This window comes from Coptis chinensis, chromosome 6, assembly GCF_015680905.1.
Source record: "Coptis chinensis isolate HL-2020 chromosome 6, ASM1568090v1, whole genome shotgun sequence".
NCBI lineage: Eukaryota > Viridiplantae > Streptophyta > Magnoliopsida > Ranunculales > Ranunculaceae > Coptis > Coptis chinensis.
This window is the reverse complement of record NC_141461.1, coordinates 50,328,877-50,342,890: the sequence shown is the minus strand read 5'-3', so window position 1 is coordinate 50,342,890 and position 14,014 is coordinate 50,328,877. Positions and strand designations below refer to the sequence as shown.

Below are 14,014 nucleotides of genomic sequence, written 5' to 3'. Positions count from 1 at the left end.
AGTCATCAATCTAACATTTACCATTGAATCTAAACTAAACATAATGTGAGAAATTGAGAATTACTTAATTTAGCAATAATGAATCTAATTTAATGGTTTTGGAATAAAACAATGACAAGAATTGAATTTAGATCTAAAATGGAAATGACAAATTCGAACTTGATAAAAAATACTACTTTATTTATCTAATCAATCAAGAACAATGATTGAGAGATTTAATCTAAAACAAAATTTAAATGGAACTAAAACTTAATTTAATTAATTAAACTAGATCTAGAATTCTATATCTTAATTTAGGTCTAACTAGCTACCATTAACAAAGAGCTAAGCTTTTGTTTTATACATCCGGATCCAAAATTCGTGCATGGGCTTGGAGCCATGGGTTGGGCGGAGAATCGGCCCAAAACCCAATTCTTCGATCAAAAAGGCCTCTTCAGCTGCAGTTAGCTTCCACAGACTTTTCGTCCACTTCTGCTCCTCTGATTGGGTCAAGGCTTGGACCATTGCAAAGCTCTTTCCGAGCGGTCGTTTTGACATAAGGTAGGCCTCAATCCGAGATCTGAGTCCAAAGATATGGCATTCGGAAGTTCTGTGACTTTTGCTCCTTTATCTCGCTAAAGTGGCACATTTCTGCATAATGGACTTTGAAGCCCCGAAATGCATAAAACACGTGTCGGTATTAACTCTTACTTATTATTCACATAATTGGTCTAACAGTATGATTATTAAGGGGTTAAAACTACAGTTTTGGGCTCTTATCACTAATGAATACAAATTCTGGCATAACTTAGTAGTCATTCCAATTAGCAGCTAAGCCATTGAGAATGTGGTTTAATTTCTGTAGTTGAAATAATCCATGTAGCTATAGTTAAATAGCCAATCCTCATTAACTTCTGGTGTTGGTATAGGGACCCTTTTAGAATCTCTAGCTCCACTTACACTTGTACTGAAGGAGAGAACTGCAGCGTTAGAGACTCGTTATACTCTTAAAAAGGTGCATATATATAGCCCTTGTCTATGGCCACTCCACACCATCAATAATAGTGATAATCACCAAAAATTGTATTATAAAATCCCGTAGAGTCGTAATATTTCAGATAATCTTGTGTTTAATAATCATGAAATAATCGTATTCTCGTGCTTTTACAGATTAGAGCAACTAACGTAAAAATGATGATAAAGTCAGCATTTAAACTCGGAATAGGGAATCTTTCCGATTAAGCCCATGTGAAGCCAAACAAATCCAGACTAAAGCTCAAAGACTCAAACAGTACAAAATCAAGCCAGAAACAGGATTACGTGTACAGAAGCATCAAACTTCTGAAACTCATATGTCATGAGCTGCTTAGACGATCAGTGCGACGAACTCTACACATAGGAGGAAAGTTGTAAAAATGTCAAAAGACCGGACCGCCACTGGACACTGCACGCGGATCCACTATGCAGGCCCACAAGATTTGACGAGTCATCATGCAAGTCAAGATAAAAGTGCAAATAATTGGCACAAAATTGACACCTTGCATGTAATTAATAAAGTTGGTTGGATTTAGGTGATAATTATGGAAAATAATACACGGTGTCAAAAGGGGGCTTAATTTTGGATAAAAATGGAGTGAATGAGGGGGGTGTTTTACGTGGGAGAAGAGAGAAAGCTATTTTATGTATTAGGGGGCTGATTTTGGAGCATTAACTTCTCTCTTTTGGCTTTACTTTTTCCATTCTTTGTTTTGTTTTAGTTTTTAGTTTTTAGTTTTATTAGAAAGCTTGTAATAGTGTTAATAGAGAACATGATGAGTTTTTAAATAAAAGTTCATTATTTTCGTTAGGTAATCAGTTTCTTTTAGCATTCCTTCCTTCTTTCTCTCTCTAATTTACAAATATACCTTGTATCTTTCAAACAATTCAAGTATCATGAGTTAAAATTCTCCAAGGTGGAGAGTTAATGATGTTCATGTGAGGATTCGTATAAATTTCTTAGAAGTAGGATTCACTGCTTGGACTTAAGGACACATATAGCACACTATCCCAAAATAGTAGTGTCCGGCCAAACTTGAGGCCTGGAAATTAAGGACTTCAGCGTCATCCTCCCTTTTTATGCACGAAATTTGCACGCCTTGGTCTTATTTAACCTCTTATTTTCATAGTTACTAGGAATATGTTGTATGAGTCCAGGAATTGAGATAGGATTTCAGAGATGAAATCCTAGTTCAACTCCTTATGTTAAGGAAATGGACTTAGAGATGAGTTCATCTTGCCAAGGATCGATGTTCTATTCGTTTCGGGTTTGATAATGAACCCAAAACGGCTTAGAGATGGTAGTAATCTGAATTTTATAGAGTATAACGAGTCCTTGCATAAAAATCATGATCCTCTACTCTTTTTTTCTCTTTAAATTACAAGTTAAAAATCTTAGTTTTTCCGTTTTTTTTGGTATTTTGCAATTTTAGTATCCGAAATTGTTTTAAAACACAACAACTTTAGTTAACAAATCAACAATAAAAACTTACTCACTAGTTTCATAAGGAGCATAATAAAATTGTAAACTATCATAGATTTTAAGTTGGTTTAAATTTCTACTCGAGCTAAACACACGAAGACACGTGAGTAAGGACTTGAGTCTATACCGAATGGAATAGAGAAATCAAATCTCTAAGAACCGCAAAGTGTAAAGATCAAATGGCACCACTACGTTTTCAGTAAAATTAGCAAAATAATTAATTTGGTCACATACATCAATCAAATTCATTTCTTCTCCCTCCACATATTTTTTATTTCCCAGGGAAAAAAAAAAACAGCCATGGGCCAACTTTTGTGCTGGTCGCTGAAATGGGCCTTTATTAACAAAAAACAAAAAAAAAAAAAAAACCGCACCCATCTTTTTCTTTTTCTTTTTCTTTTTCTTTTTCTTTTCTCTCCACTACCCTCCTCCTTCTCTTTTTTTTTTTTTTTTGATTGGTAAGCCTGTTTTAAATGAGATCAGTAACTCTTTGAGGCTGGCGGGGTTCGAGCCCCAGACCTCTGGTATCATCACCCAAAGGTTTTACCGACTTTGCTAGTCGGCACCTGCTCCTTCTCTTCTTCTCTACGCATCCTTCTTCTTCTTCTTCTTCTAATCAACATCACCTCATCTCGCCCCTAAATTCTCTTATTCTTAACAATGAAATTCTACTCTAAATCAAGATTTCCTTTTATTGAAGGTACTGCTGCTACAACTGGATTGGAGTTGGGTGGAGACGAAGGTGTCTGGTCGTGCCTGTTGATGGTGAAGTCGTGAGAAGAGAGTGTGCTCTGTGTTGATGGCGTTGGATTTGCTGTAAAAAGTGAGGAGGTAGTGATGATAACGGTATGTGGATGAATCGGTGGTGCTGGTTTGAGACAGTGGTGACGGTAATGGTGTTGGTTGATGTCGAGATGGGTGCCTCAAAATGGTGTTTTTTTGCTGTTGGTTGTGATTTCGGTGTTGTTGGTTATGATTTGGGTGTCTGGCTGGTGGCTTGAGGTCAGTGTCCGTGACTGGTTGGTGGTGCTACTGCCAATTGGTGGTGAAGCTTGCCTCTGTCGAGGTGGTTGTTTTTTGTGTTAAGTGGTAGTTGCGCTGTTTTGGTGGCTGTTGGTGTTGACAGATGGGGGTGACTGACGGTGGTGGTAGTGATGATTGGGAGATGCTTGTTGTGGGTATGCTGATGCCTGATGAAGGAGACGGTTAGGTGGTGCTGTTTTGGTGGCGCTTGGTTGATGTGGTGTGGTGTTGCTGCGTGCTCTTATAATCTGCGTGTGGCGGTGCCAATATGTTAACGTTCTTGATGATGCCTCTGTTTCTGTGTTGCTGTTGTGAAACAATTTGCACGTCAAGACTTTTGTTGTCACGAATTTTGTTTTTGTGCTGCTCATGGAGATGGATATGGCGTGATATGCGAACTGATGATTGGCAGTGGAGGTAAGCAGATCTGGTGTGTTTGTGTTTCAAAACCCTGCTACTGCTGTCTCGCTTCTGGTGCATTGTTGATTGCATTGGATTGGTGATTGCGCTCTGATAGTGTAGTTGTGCAGAAGCTGACGACGGTCCTACTTTCTGAGAGGGTTTACTGGAATTTAAAGTAGTGATGTCGGTTATTTTTACTGCTTGATTGATGTGATAGAGTGGTACCTGTGAGCTACTGTTTTCTGACTTGTGAGTGTTGTGTGAGTGTCGTGTTGGATAAGTGAGTAAAAGTCGGTGTGGGTAGTTGTTGACTTGTTGCGTGTGTTGACTCTGTGTTTAGCGAGATTGATGTGCCTTCTGTGAGATTGTCGAATTTTATGAGTTGAGTGAATGTTTATGTGCACCAGCCCGTCGGATTTGCGCACATACTGACATACCACTATATATATATATATATATAAATAATAATAATAACATAAAATAATAAATAATAATACGTAAATAATAAATAAATAATAATTTTGTGTGTGTGTGCGTTTAGGACTTACGCCTAAGTCCTAACAATCAAAAGGACTTTGGACTAAATGATTTGGGGACTGCCTCTAATGCCTACTTCCATGCTTGATTGTGTTGAAAGCATACGGATTGTTGCATGCTTGTTCTAATTATTTGTAAAATTTGTTATCCGTATCAATAAAATTTTCACTTAAAAAAAAAAAAAATTAATAAGTTAATAAATTAAGTGTTAAATATTTAGTTAGATTTGTTTTACTTATGTAAGTATTTTTATATTTGTGTAATTAATCAAAGCCCAAGAAGGCACAAATTGTAATTTATTGGCCTTGTGCCCCATTTCTACCTGGGCTTCTATATGTATGTAATAATTTTCTGAATAACAGGTGAGTGGCATTGACCCCAAAATGTCAACAAGTCAATGACCACTCAAGTCATCTTCAACCCCAAGTGTATGTAAGCACAATTTGGGAAGGTACGTTTTCTTTTATCTCTCTCTTGAATCTCCTGTCAAAGGGTTATATGCAATTTCCAAGCATGATTAGGTTACTTGAACAAAAATCAATCGTAGCCTTTCGAAAATGATATGATAACATGTTTAGAATCGTAGTTTAACGTTAATGCATGTTTAGAATGTATGATTAGCAAGTATGATTAGAATTCAAATTTTATGAATGCTTAATAATTTTGCAAATATGATCAACTTTAAACACATGCGTTTATATTGGGTACCTGAAACATACTTTTAAGGAATCTATTACATGGAAAAAAAATTCTACCATCATGGTAAATTAAAATGTAGACCAACCTAAGAGTAACGAACCTTTACCCTGCATACAAGAGACAATTCAATCATTCCCGTAGTTGAGAACAATCTTTCAACTGAATATCTTCAAAATGCTACTTGTCCTATTTTACATATCTAAGTTTCATGAAGGACAATTTCTGATGCATTTTTAATTTTCTATCTTGACACGGGTATGTAAAAATACCAGTTTGTGGGGGTACTTGCTAAACCCCAAAATCTTTCAACTATTACCAAATAGTTGATCGAGAAACATGCCACCCCGGTTTCATCCTGTTTGGCGGTGTGCATAGTCTAGGGGAATCTGATGTAAAAAGACCCCACATACCTAGTCTCGGGAATTTGACTTAAAAAGACCCAAAGTCTGGAGTATCTGACTTTAAACGACTCATTTTCCATTACATTCAAGTAATGCCACAATAAGGTAATCGTGCCCTTCTATTTGGAGAGATAGTTGTAAAGTGTCGGTTCCTTCGTCCAAATAACTCGTGTATACTAATTTAATACCTAATGGGTGGTTGGATAATATTTATCAATGACGCGAGTTTATTTATTCAACATATTAGTGAATAATTTGTATTTGCTAAATCATTCCACCATCTGGGTGCGAATGCTAAGGGTTTCTACAAACCCTTATGCTTGATAAAGGTCTTAGGAATCTGACTATAAACGACCTAAATTATTATGTCTATATATGTGTGTATTTTGGTTGTTTTCTTTGATTGGTTTCTTATTTTCAATTTTCTTGTTGCATGCTGTAATTTTTTCACCCGAATTTTTGTTCACGTTTCTCGGGTAATTTCTTTCCCTATCTCTCTTAACAATTTAGTTTTGGTAATTTCTCAGGTAATTTTCGAAACACCCTCCCTAATGGAGATAATCTTCACTCGGGCAGAGTTTCTACTCCAAGATCACAAAAACTAAATTGTTATTTTAATTAACATAAAATAAAACAGAATTAAAAATATTTTAATTAAAAATTGGAAATTAAATTCTTCATTACACTAGAAAAGCAGTAAACTACTCTACTCCTACTAATGGAATGCTAACCATTCCATTAGAAAAACTAAAACTAGACCATTCTATTTATAGTTGAATGGACGGTCGTGATCGAATATCAGAATTCTGATCCAACGACTGAGATTTGATAACTATTCAACTTTTTGACTTTAAGGAATAGTTTTTTTTTTTTTTTTTTTTTTTTTTTTTTTTTTTTTTGGTTAAGATTTAATCTTTTATTAGACCAAACGTACTTTACATAATCCTAAGACATCATAAAGAACTTGCATATTTACAACCATTGGCGGCTGATGCCACCACAATGCATTTAGAAAGGCGGAAGGAAAGACGGGTCTCGGCGCAGGTCCAGTGAAAGTGTAATACGGTTGATTGCGTGACAAACGAAAGTTCTTTACTTGATCCATTGCATGCGATGCCGGTAGCGTCTGCGACACCATTTGCTTCCCGATAAACCCAACCAAGTGCACTTCTTGGAAGTTACTTCGGCTATCTTAATCGAGAAATAATTCGAGCTAGTAACCAATGACAGTTCAAGTTCTCATCCTTTAAAACCTTATATAGCAATTGAGAATCTGTTTCTACCTCCACCTTCATATATCCCGCTTCTACCACAATTTGAAGTCCATATAATAGAGCTACAAATTCCGCCTCATTCTTTGGTTCGAAGAAAATTGGTATCGAAGCTCCCATTATAAAACGGCCCGCAGAATCCCTGAGAATACATCCTCCCCCTGCATGTCCTGGATTCCCAATCGAAGCCCCATCTGTATTCAGTTAACCATGCCTTCATTTGGTGGAAACCATTTAATATAAACAAGCATTTTTTCCTTATGCTTCTGACGGAACATGACTTCCATAACCAGGTATGTGTTTTCAAGGCTCTGGCGATGTATCGAGATGGATCTGACGCTTACCTTGAAACCTTGTATCATTTCTCGCGATCCAAATAATCCACAAAACCCCAACAAAATAGCAGCACTGCACTTCCCCGTTTTGCATTGTCCTGATGTATTTTAATAAACTCAGTAACTGGTCCTTAAAACTGCCAACATTCATATTCCTCTGATCAACGAGTCCACTAAAATTTGTTCCACACCAAATAGCTCTAGAAAAGGAACACTCAAAGAAAACATGAGTTTGAGTTTCAGGAAAGCTGTCACACATGGTGCATTCTGGATAAACTTGAAAATGATGAGATGCCAAAATATCCGCTGTTGGGACGACACCTTGCAAGCATTGCCATAAGAAAAATCTTTGTTTGAATGAGACTTTCATCTTCCAAACCTGTTTATAAAAATTGTTATCCTGATCCAAAATATCTGTTGCTGTAATCAACTGAGACAACCATCATATGCAGACTTCACTGAGTATTCGCCATTATCCTCCTATTTCCAGATCAAAGTATCCTTCTCATTTGGTGTTAAAGGGATGGAAACAATTCTCTCCACATATTCTACAGGCCAAAATTCATTTAACCTCTCCCAATCCCATGTATTAGTATCCATGTCAATGAAATCAGAAACAAAGTGAAAAGGACAGTCAAGTGGTTTCTGAGTAATTTCAGGTAATTCCTCAGAATGTGGAATCCATTTTTCCTCCCATGCCTTAATAGAAGTACCATTCCCCAGCTTCCAGACAGAACTAGCATTGATAATTTTTCGTGTGTCACAGATCCTCTTCCACATAACTGATGAAGTAGATTTGACTTCCGCCTTCAAGAAACTGGAGTTGGGAAAGTACCTTTGTTTCATTTGATGAGCCCATAATGATGTTGGATTCAGAAGATCCCATCCTTTCTTTGCTAATAAAACATAATTTTGTAACTGCAGTTCCTTGATTCCCAGCCCTCCATTATTCTTTGACATACATGCTAACTTCCACGGGAAATAATGTAGTTTCCTTGTCTCTGGTGTATGGCCCCATAAAAAAGATCTTCTGATAATCTCCATTCGATCCAGTATCTGTGCAGGTAAAATTGTACAGGACATCATATGAGTAGGCAGCGAAGATAAAACAGAATTTACCAGAGTGAGTCGGCCTGCCTTAGATAAACAATTAGCTTTTCATCCAGCCAGTTTCCTTTGAAATCTTTCCAGAAGAGGACTAAACACATGAACTCTACCGCTTCCTGTTAAATTTGGTACTCCCAAGTACATTGGCGGAGACCAGTAGAGCGGCATCATGAAACTTTTCCTTAAAAAGTAAACAAACCTTCTATCTGAATTTGGGGTGATGAATTATTTGCGACTTGGTTCTATTGATAGTCCGACTGAAACTTTACAATACTCCGTTAGCGGTTGTTCAAATGATCTTTGCTCCTCAAATCCACACTTACCCGGGACTAAAAGATCATCGGCATACATTAAGTGAGACACCGGCTGAGAAAATCTCCCCATTTGCAACCATGTATAAGCCGCTTCTCTATTCATTTTCAAGAAATTCAAAGACAAGTAGCTCAACATAAAATAAAAAGGTAGGGTGAAAGGGGATCACCCCGCCTTAGTCCCTCTAGAAGGCTTAAAAAACCATAATGCGACACCATTTAGTAACACGAGTAAAAACATTCGAACACAAAACATTATCTTGTTAATCCAAATTCCATCGGAAACTCAAACTTGGTTAGCATCACCCTCAGAAAACTCCATTCAATTTTATCATAAGCTTTCTGCATATCAATCTTCAGAGCAAAATATTTAGCTTTTCTATTCCCATGCCCTCTTATCTTATGATAAAATTCATTTGCAAGCAAAACATTGTCATGAATACTTCGCTTGGGTAAGAAGGCAGTCTGAAAAGGACCAATAATTCTTTGCAGGATAGGTCTCAATCGATTGACAATAATCTTAGAAATGATTTTGTAAACCACATTTGTCAATAATCACTATTCAACACTATTTGACACTATTTTGGATAATGATGCATTTAACCACATACAAAGTGTCAATTTGTGCCAATAATTTGGCATTTTTGTCTTGACTTACTCCATGATTGATGACTTATCTCTTCTCATGGGCCCGCAAAGTTGGTCCATGTGCTGTGTCCATTGGTGGGCCCGGACGTCGATTTCTGCAAAATCTGGTCGGTTGAGTCCATGAACTTTATTTTGGTATCTGTGAGCTTTACAAGGCTGAGAATGAAGATTTCAAGACCAAGTTTTATTCAACCGTATTATGTGCTAAAACGCAGGTTTTGTGTGTATTTTATCGTTAACTGTCGAAACCTGTGAAAACATGAAAATACAATTAATTTATATTTATTAAACACATAATTGATCAAAATGTAATGTCTCTACAGGGTTTAAGACACAGTTTTGGATACTTATCAAATAGTAATACATTAAGCTAAGTAGTTAGTTTGTACACCCATGTTCTGCTTAGAGCTAGCATAAAATTTCATACCAGATATCGGAAGCTTGCTCGATCGATCCCATGCCTAACCCAGTATTGCCCCTAGAACTCACCATAGCCATAAAGTCATTCAAAGCACGACAAACCCATGCATTATTTTAATTAATCTAGTGAGCGGAGCGAATGTTTTGGTTTCTCTCTCTCTCTACCCCTCATCTCTTGATCGTCTCTACTACGGATTCATCATTCTCTCTAAACTCTAATCTCTGCTCTCGATATCACAGTGGAGACAACGCCGAACACACCATCTCTTAATTACTCGCGGTCTTTTTGGATTTCTCAGGTAACAACTTCGGTTTCTCCATTTATTTTTCAGTATCGATCTTGCACAATGGTAACCGAAAGGTCGTGCACATGTAACATGACTAATACTGGAAACCATCTTGCTTTGCAATTTAAGGTTTTTCATTGAGTAAAAAAAATGGTTTCCACACACTGACTCGATAATTTATCGATATCATTAATCATTTTCTTAATGTCTTCTTGGGGTGATTAATTTCAATAAGAAGCCAAGCCAAGCCAAGGAAATAAAACTAAGGAGTGACATATTGGAAGTTAAAGGTCCTTGACCAAAGGCAAAAAGGTGAAGCTTAGAATTTTCAAGCCACGTGATAAAGGAAATTGTTAAACCTTCTAGGTGTATGTATGAAAGAGAAGGTCAAAGTAAGTATAGTGAAGATAGAGATAATAGCAAAGTTCGAGAGAAGCTCGAACTTGCCTATTTGAAAAACTTTGAGTAGGCTAGAGATGCTACAACTGTACTCCTCCATACCCTGATGAAGCTCTGGAATTCATACCCCATGGTGTCCTCTCTTACATTTTTAACACCACCACGCGCTGTCATTAAGAACAACAACTTCATGGGGTGAGTCTTTTTGTCCACTGTTTGACCATAGTCTTGTGTGCCTTAAGGGTACAAAATGAAATTACCTAACTGCTTATTTTTCAATCCCTTTGTCTCGCTCGACTAAAACTTATAGTGGTAGTGGTCGTAAAGCCTACAATATAGTTTACCTCTATTTAGTAGGTCCTAGGTAGATACTTCCTATAAAACTAACTGTCAACTGTAACTCTGTAAGTAGCAGTTTGTTTTCTCTTTCCCGCGTGATTGAGGGATACTTGCACTAGCAGAAAAATCATCTGAAGGTAGAGGTTAATTGCTTGCCACCCATGATCTGCCTAATATAATCTATCAGAATAAGAATGTGACAGATCTATGCCTTAGCACCTTTAGAAAGTGTTTGAAATTGTATTTTTTTAACATATATCTAAAAAACATGACAACGTATTAGTTTAAGTAGAACCAGGAAGATCCAAAGGATCATGGGCTGAGTTTCAGTTGGGCAAGTGTTTATTTGTGAGAAATGGTGACAATGGGTGAAGTATGATGGGTTGGTCTCGGATGTGTAGTCAACTTGGAGGAGAATACTTGAGTTTTTTGTTGAAACAAGGCTTCATCCACTCTTTAAATAGACTGCCAACATCCCATGGCTATGCATGCCTCTAGGGCACCTGTTATGAAATGGTTTCGGTGACTGAGTTTCACCCAAAAGCGCTAGGTTAGAAGAAGAAATAGAGTGAACTGACATTATCCCTTTTCTTTTTGAGTGCTAACTATGTATAGAGTGCTAAATAGAGTAAACTTTTCATTATGTATAGCGGGGTTTAACTATGCCGAAGTGGTACTTTCGACTTTTTCTTGAAGAAATGCTCTGCTCCGCTCACGCCCCCACTGCAATGCAGTATACTAGTATCATGTATCTATTTTAACTCTACTAAAGCGCTGTCCTTTCCTGTTTTCTCACCACTCCACGTCAGAAAAATAGTTACCCACACCTTCAGCCGAAATTCAAGCCGTACCCAAAAAACACACGAACACAGTCAAACACTTAAACGTTGCGATGCTCCAAGGAAAACTATTATATTGTATCAAACTTTTTCTATGCCAAATAGTTTTTAATTTTGTGTCGCGCGAAGGTCTCTCCCTCATGATGTCTTATACAAGTTCTTCTTCACTAACGTCGCTTTAATAAGATATTTTGATTTTCGATAGGATTGTTCTTTCTTTTTCCATACTAAACCAAATTAGCCAAATGTGAATCGACTTGCGAAGATGTTGTAGAAACTAAGTAGTAGTCAATTTGTTCGAAGAAATTCCTTACATAGTTTTTAACGTGGCAGAGTCTGAACATGTAAGTTCTTCAACTTCCTCACTCTATAATAATAAAACATTTAAACATCTTTGTAATTTAACTAAGAATATAGAAGTTAGCATTTTCTCTTTCTTCATTTGCAATCCATATCAATCTTATTGAAATTTGAGGGATCAACTTTGTAACTAAATGCTGAGTTGGGTCTCCTGTACGTTTATTGAATCTTTTCCTTCGTATTCCCCCCCTAGTTGGGGAATTAGGATCTCCCCCCAAATACACACAAAAAACCCTTCAATTTATTTTCCCTTTTCCTTTGTTGAATTTGTATGCTTCACTGAATTTCAACATTTTTTTAATTTTAATTTTAATTTTTTTTATTTAACATTAATTTAGTGTTTCAAAACAAAAAAGGAAAATTGTGCTCCGCTAGAGTACACGATTAACATGAATTTAGCATTTTGCATTTAACATGAATTCAGTGTTTTCAAAGTTAATATTTAATGAAATAACAATGTTCAAAATGTTTGTTAATAGCAAAAAAAAAAAAAAAAAAATAAAAAAAAAAAAAAAAAAAAAACGTAATATGTCGTAATTTTGCTACTCATTCTCTATGTGAATTTCAATCTCTTTGCGTAGGTAACTATATTTTTATTCTGATTAAACACAAGCACTCAGTGAACATTTTTTTTTTTTTTTTAAAAAAAAAATTTCACAGATTGATGTAGTTTTATTACAGATGCAAATTAATGTTATGTATTTCCTTTTTGCAGTCATTATATATTTCTTCTTCAAAGTATGACCCCCATGAGTTCAACTGTGGAAATACTTCACACAATCTTCAAGTGTTTTTCTTCAAAGGCTCACCCCTACGCTCAAGCAAATTTCTATGGTATTTTAAGCGCTCTGTTTATATATTTTGCTCTTCGACCATGATTAAACCAATAATTTCCCTTTCATATATAAGACCAAGAAGTGTTCTTTTGGTGCTTTTCTTTAGAAACGGCAAAATTACGTTTGTTTTCTTTCCTAACCCTTTGTTCTTTGTGACCTCAACATGATCAATCTTTTCCGCACCAATTCTTATTTATTACTAAATATATTTGGGCTGCATTAGTGTATAGCTCAGTTGGAAGAGCTGATCAGCTCCCAAATGTGCGTATTATTACCACTACATTACTGCATTATAACCCTTCTTACGCATAATGAAAAGACAACTCATAGCTTTTATTGTATTTTTCAGGTTATAGAGCAATTCAGACCACTTATCATAAAAACAGCGTCTTAGCATCAAAAGACGCTTTATTTACGCTTATTATGAAGACTCGAAGCTGATATGAAAAAGTCAAAGGTCAAGGACTCCAAACCAGAGAGCTGAAAGTCAAGTCCTTAACTCAGAAGACCCGCGATAGATGTCCTTGATACAAAATAAGGCTTTCTCTAAAACTTATCTTGATCAAGAAGAAATCAAAAAGCAAAAAACAAAAAACAAACTTGGTGAGGTGTCTTGATTGTAGAGAGAGAGAGGGTAAATCAGTATTTTGTAAAAGTAGGGGTATAAGAATTCAAAAGTAGGATGAGAGAATGCACCTAGACTTATTCTAGTGTAATGTAGGAGTAGTGTAGGACTTTATCTTTCAAGTCATTTACATTCAAGTTATTTACTTTTTGTTCTTCAATTCAATCAAGTTATTTTCGTAAGTTGTTCTTCCTTTCAATCAAGTTATTTCTTCCTTTCAGTGTTTGTGCTTTCAATCCTTCATTCAAACAAGTCTTTCTAATGTTCTTCATACAACTAGAGTTAACTAAACAAGTCCTAAAAGAAACCTACCTTCCTTCCTTCTAAAACTCCCAATCAAGCTCCAAACAATTTATGGTGAACCTCATTCAATACAACTTTGAAGTACTCAACACAATACATCAACTTAAAATGGTGCCGTTGTTATGGATTGGAGGACCATCTAAGGAGGGAAGCATCACTCTCACCATTTCATTTTTTTTTCGTTGTTATTTTTCGTTATTTTTCATTACTGATATGTTTTATTCCAAATCCAGGTTCAACATTCAACTGCTGGAGAGGAGCTGAAGCTATAGCTAAAGGGCGTAGGAAGTTGGCCGTAACCGACTGGGCGACCGCCTGCGCGTCTGCACAAGTGGTGGCGCACGACCGCCCAACTACCTCAGCATAGTGGTGTCT

General features: G+C 36.4%; 2 long non-coding RNA genes across 2 annotated transcripts; one reads left to right on the top strand and one right to left on the bottom strand.

Moving 5' to 3' along the window:
- Positions 1 to 2,690: 2,690 nt before the first annotated feature.
- On the bottom strand, positions 2,691 to 4,361 carry LOC147493422 (uncharacterized). Its single transcript, XR_015198492.1, has 2 exons — positions 3,064 to 4,361; positions 2,691 to 2,922 (listed from the first exon to the last, which is right to left on the bottom strand). It is a non-coding gene; the product is annotated as an uncharacterized LOC147493422 (long non-coding RNA).
- Positions 4,362 to 8,874: 4,513 nt separating this feature from the next.
- LOC147493421 (uncharacterized) lies at positions 8,875 to 13,513 on the top strand. Its single transcript, XR_015200160.1, has 3 exons — positions 8,875 to 9,950; positions 12,591 to 12,709; positions 13,061 to 13,513. It is a non-coding gene; the product is annotated as an uncharacterized LOC147493421 (long non-coding RNA).
- The last annotated feature ends 501 nt before the right edge of the window (positions 13,514 to 14,014 follow it).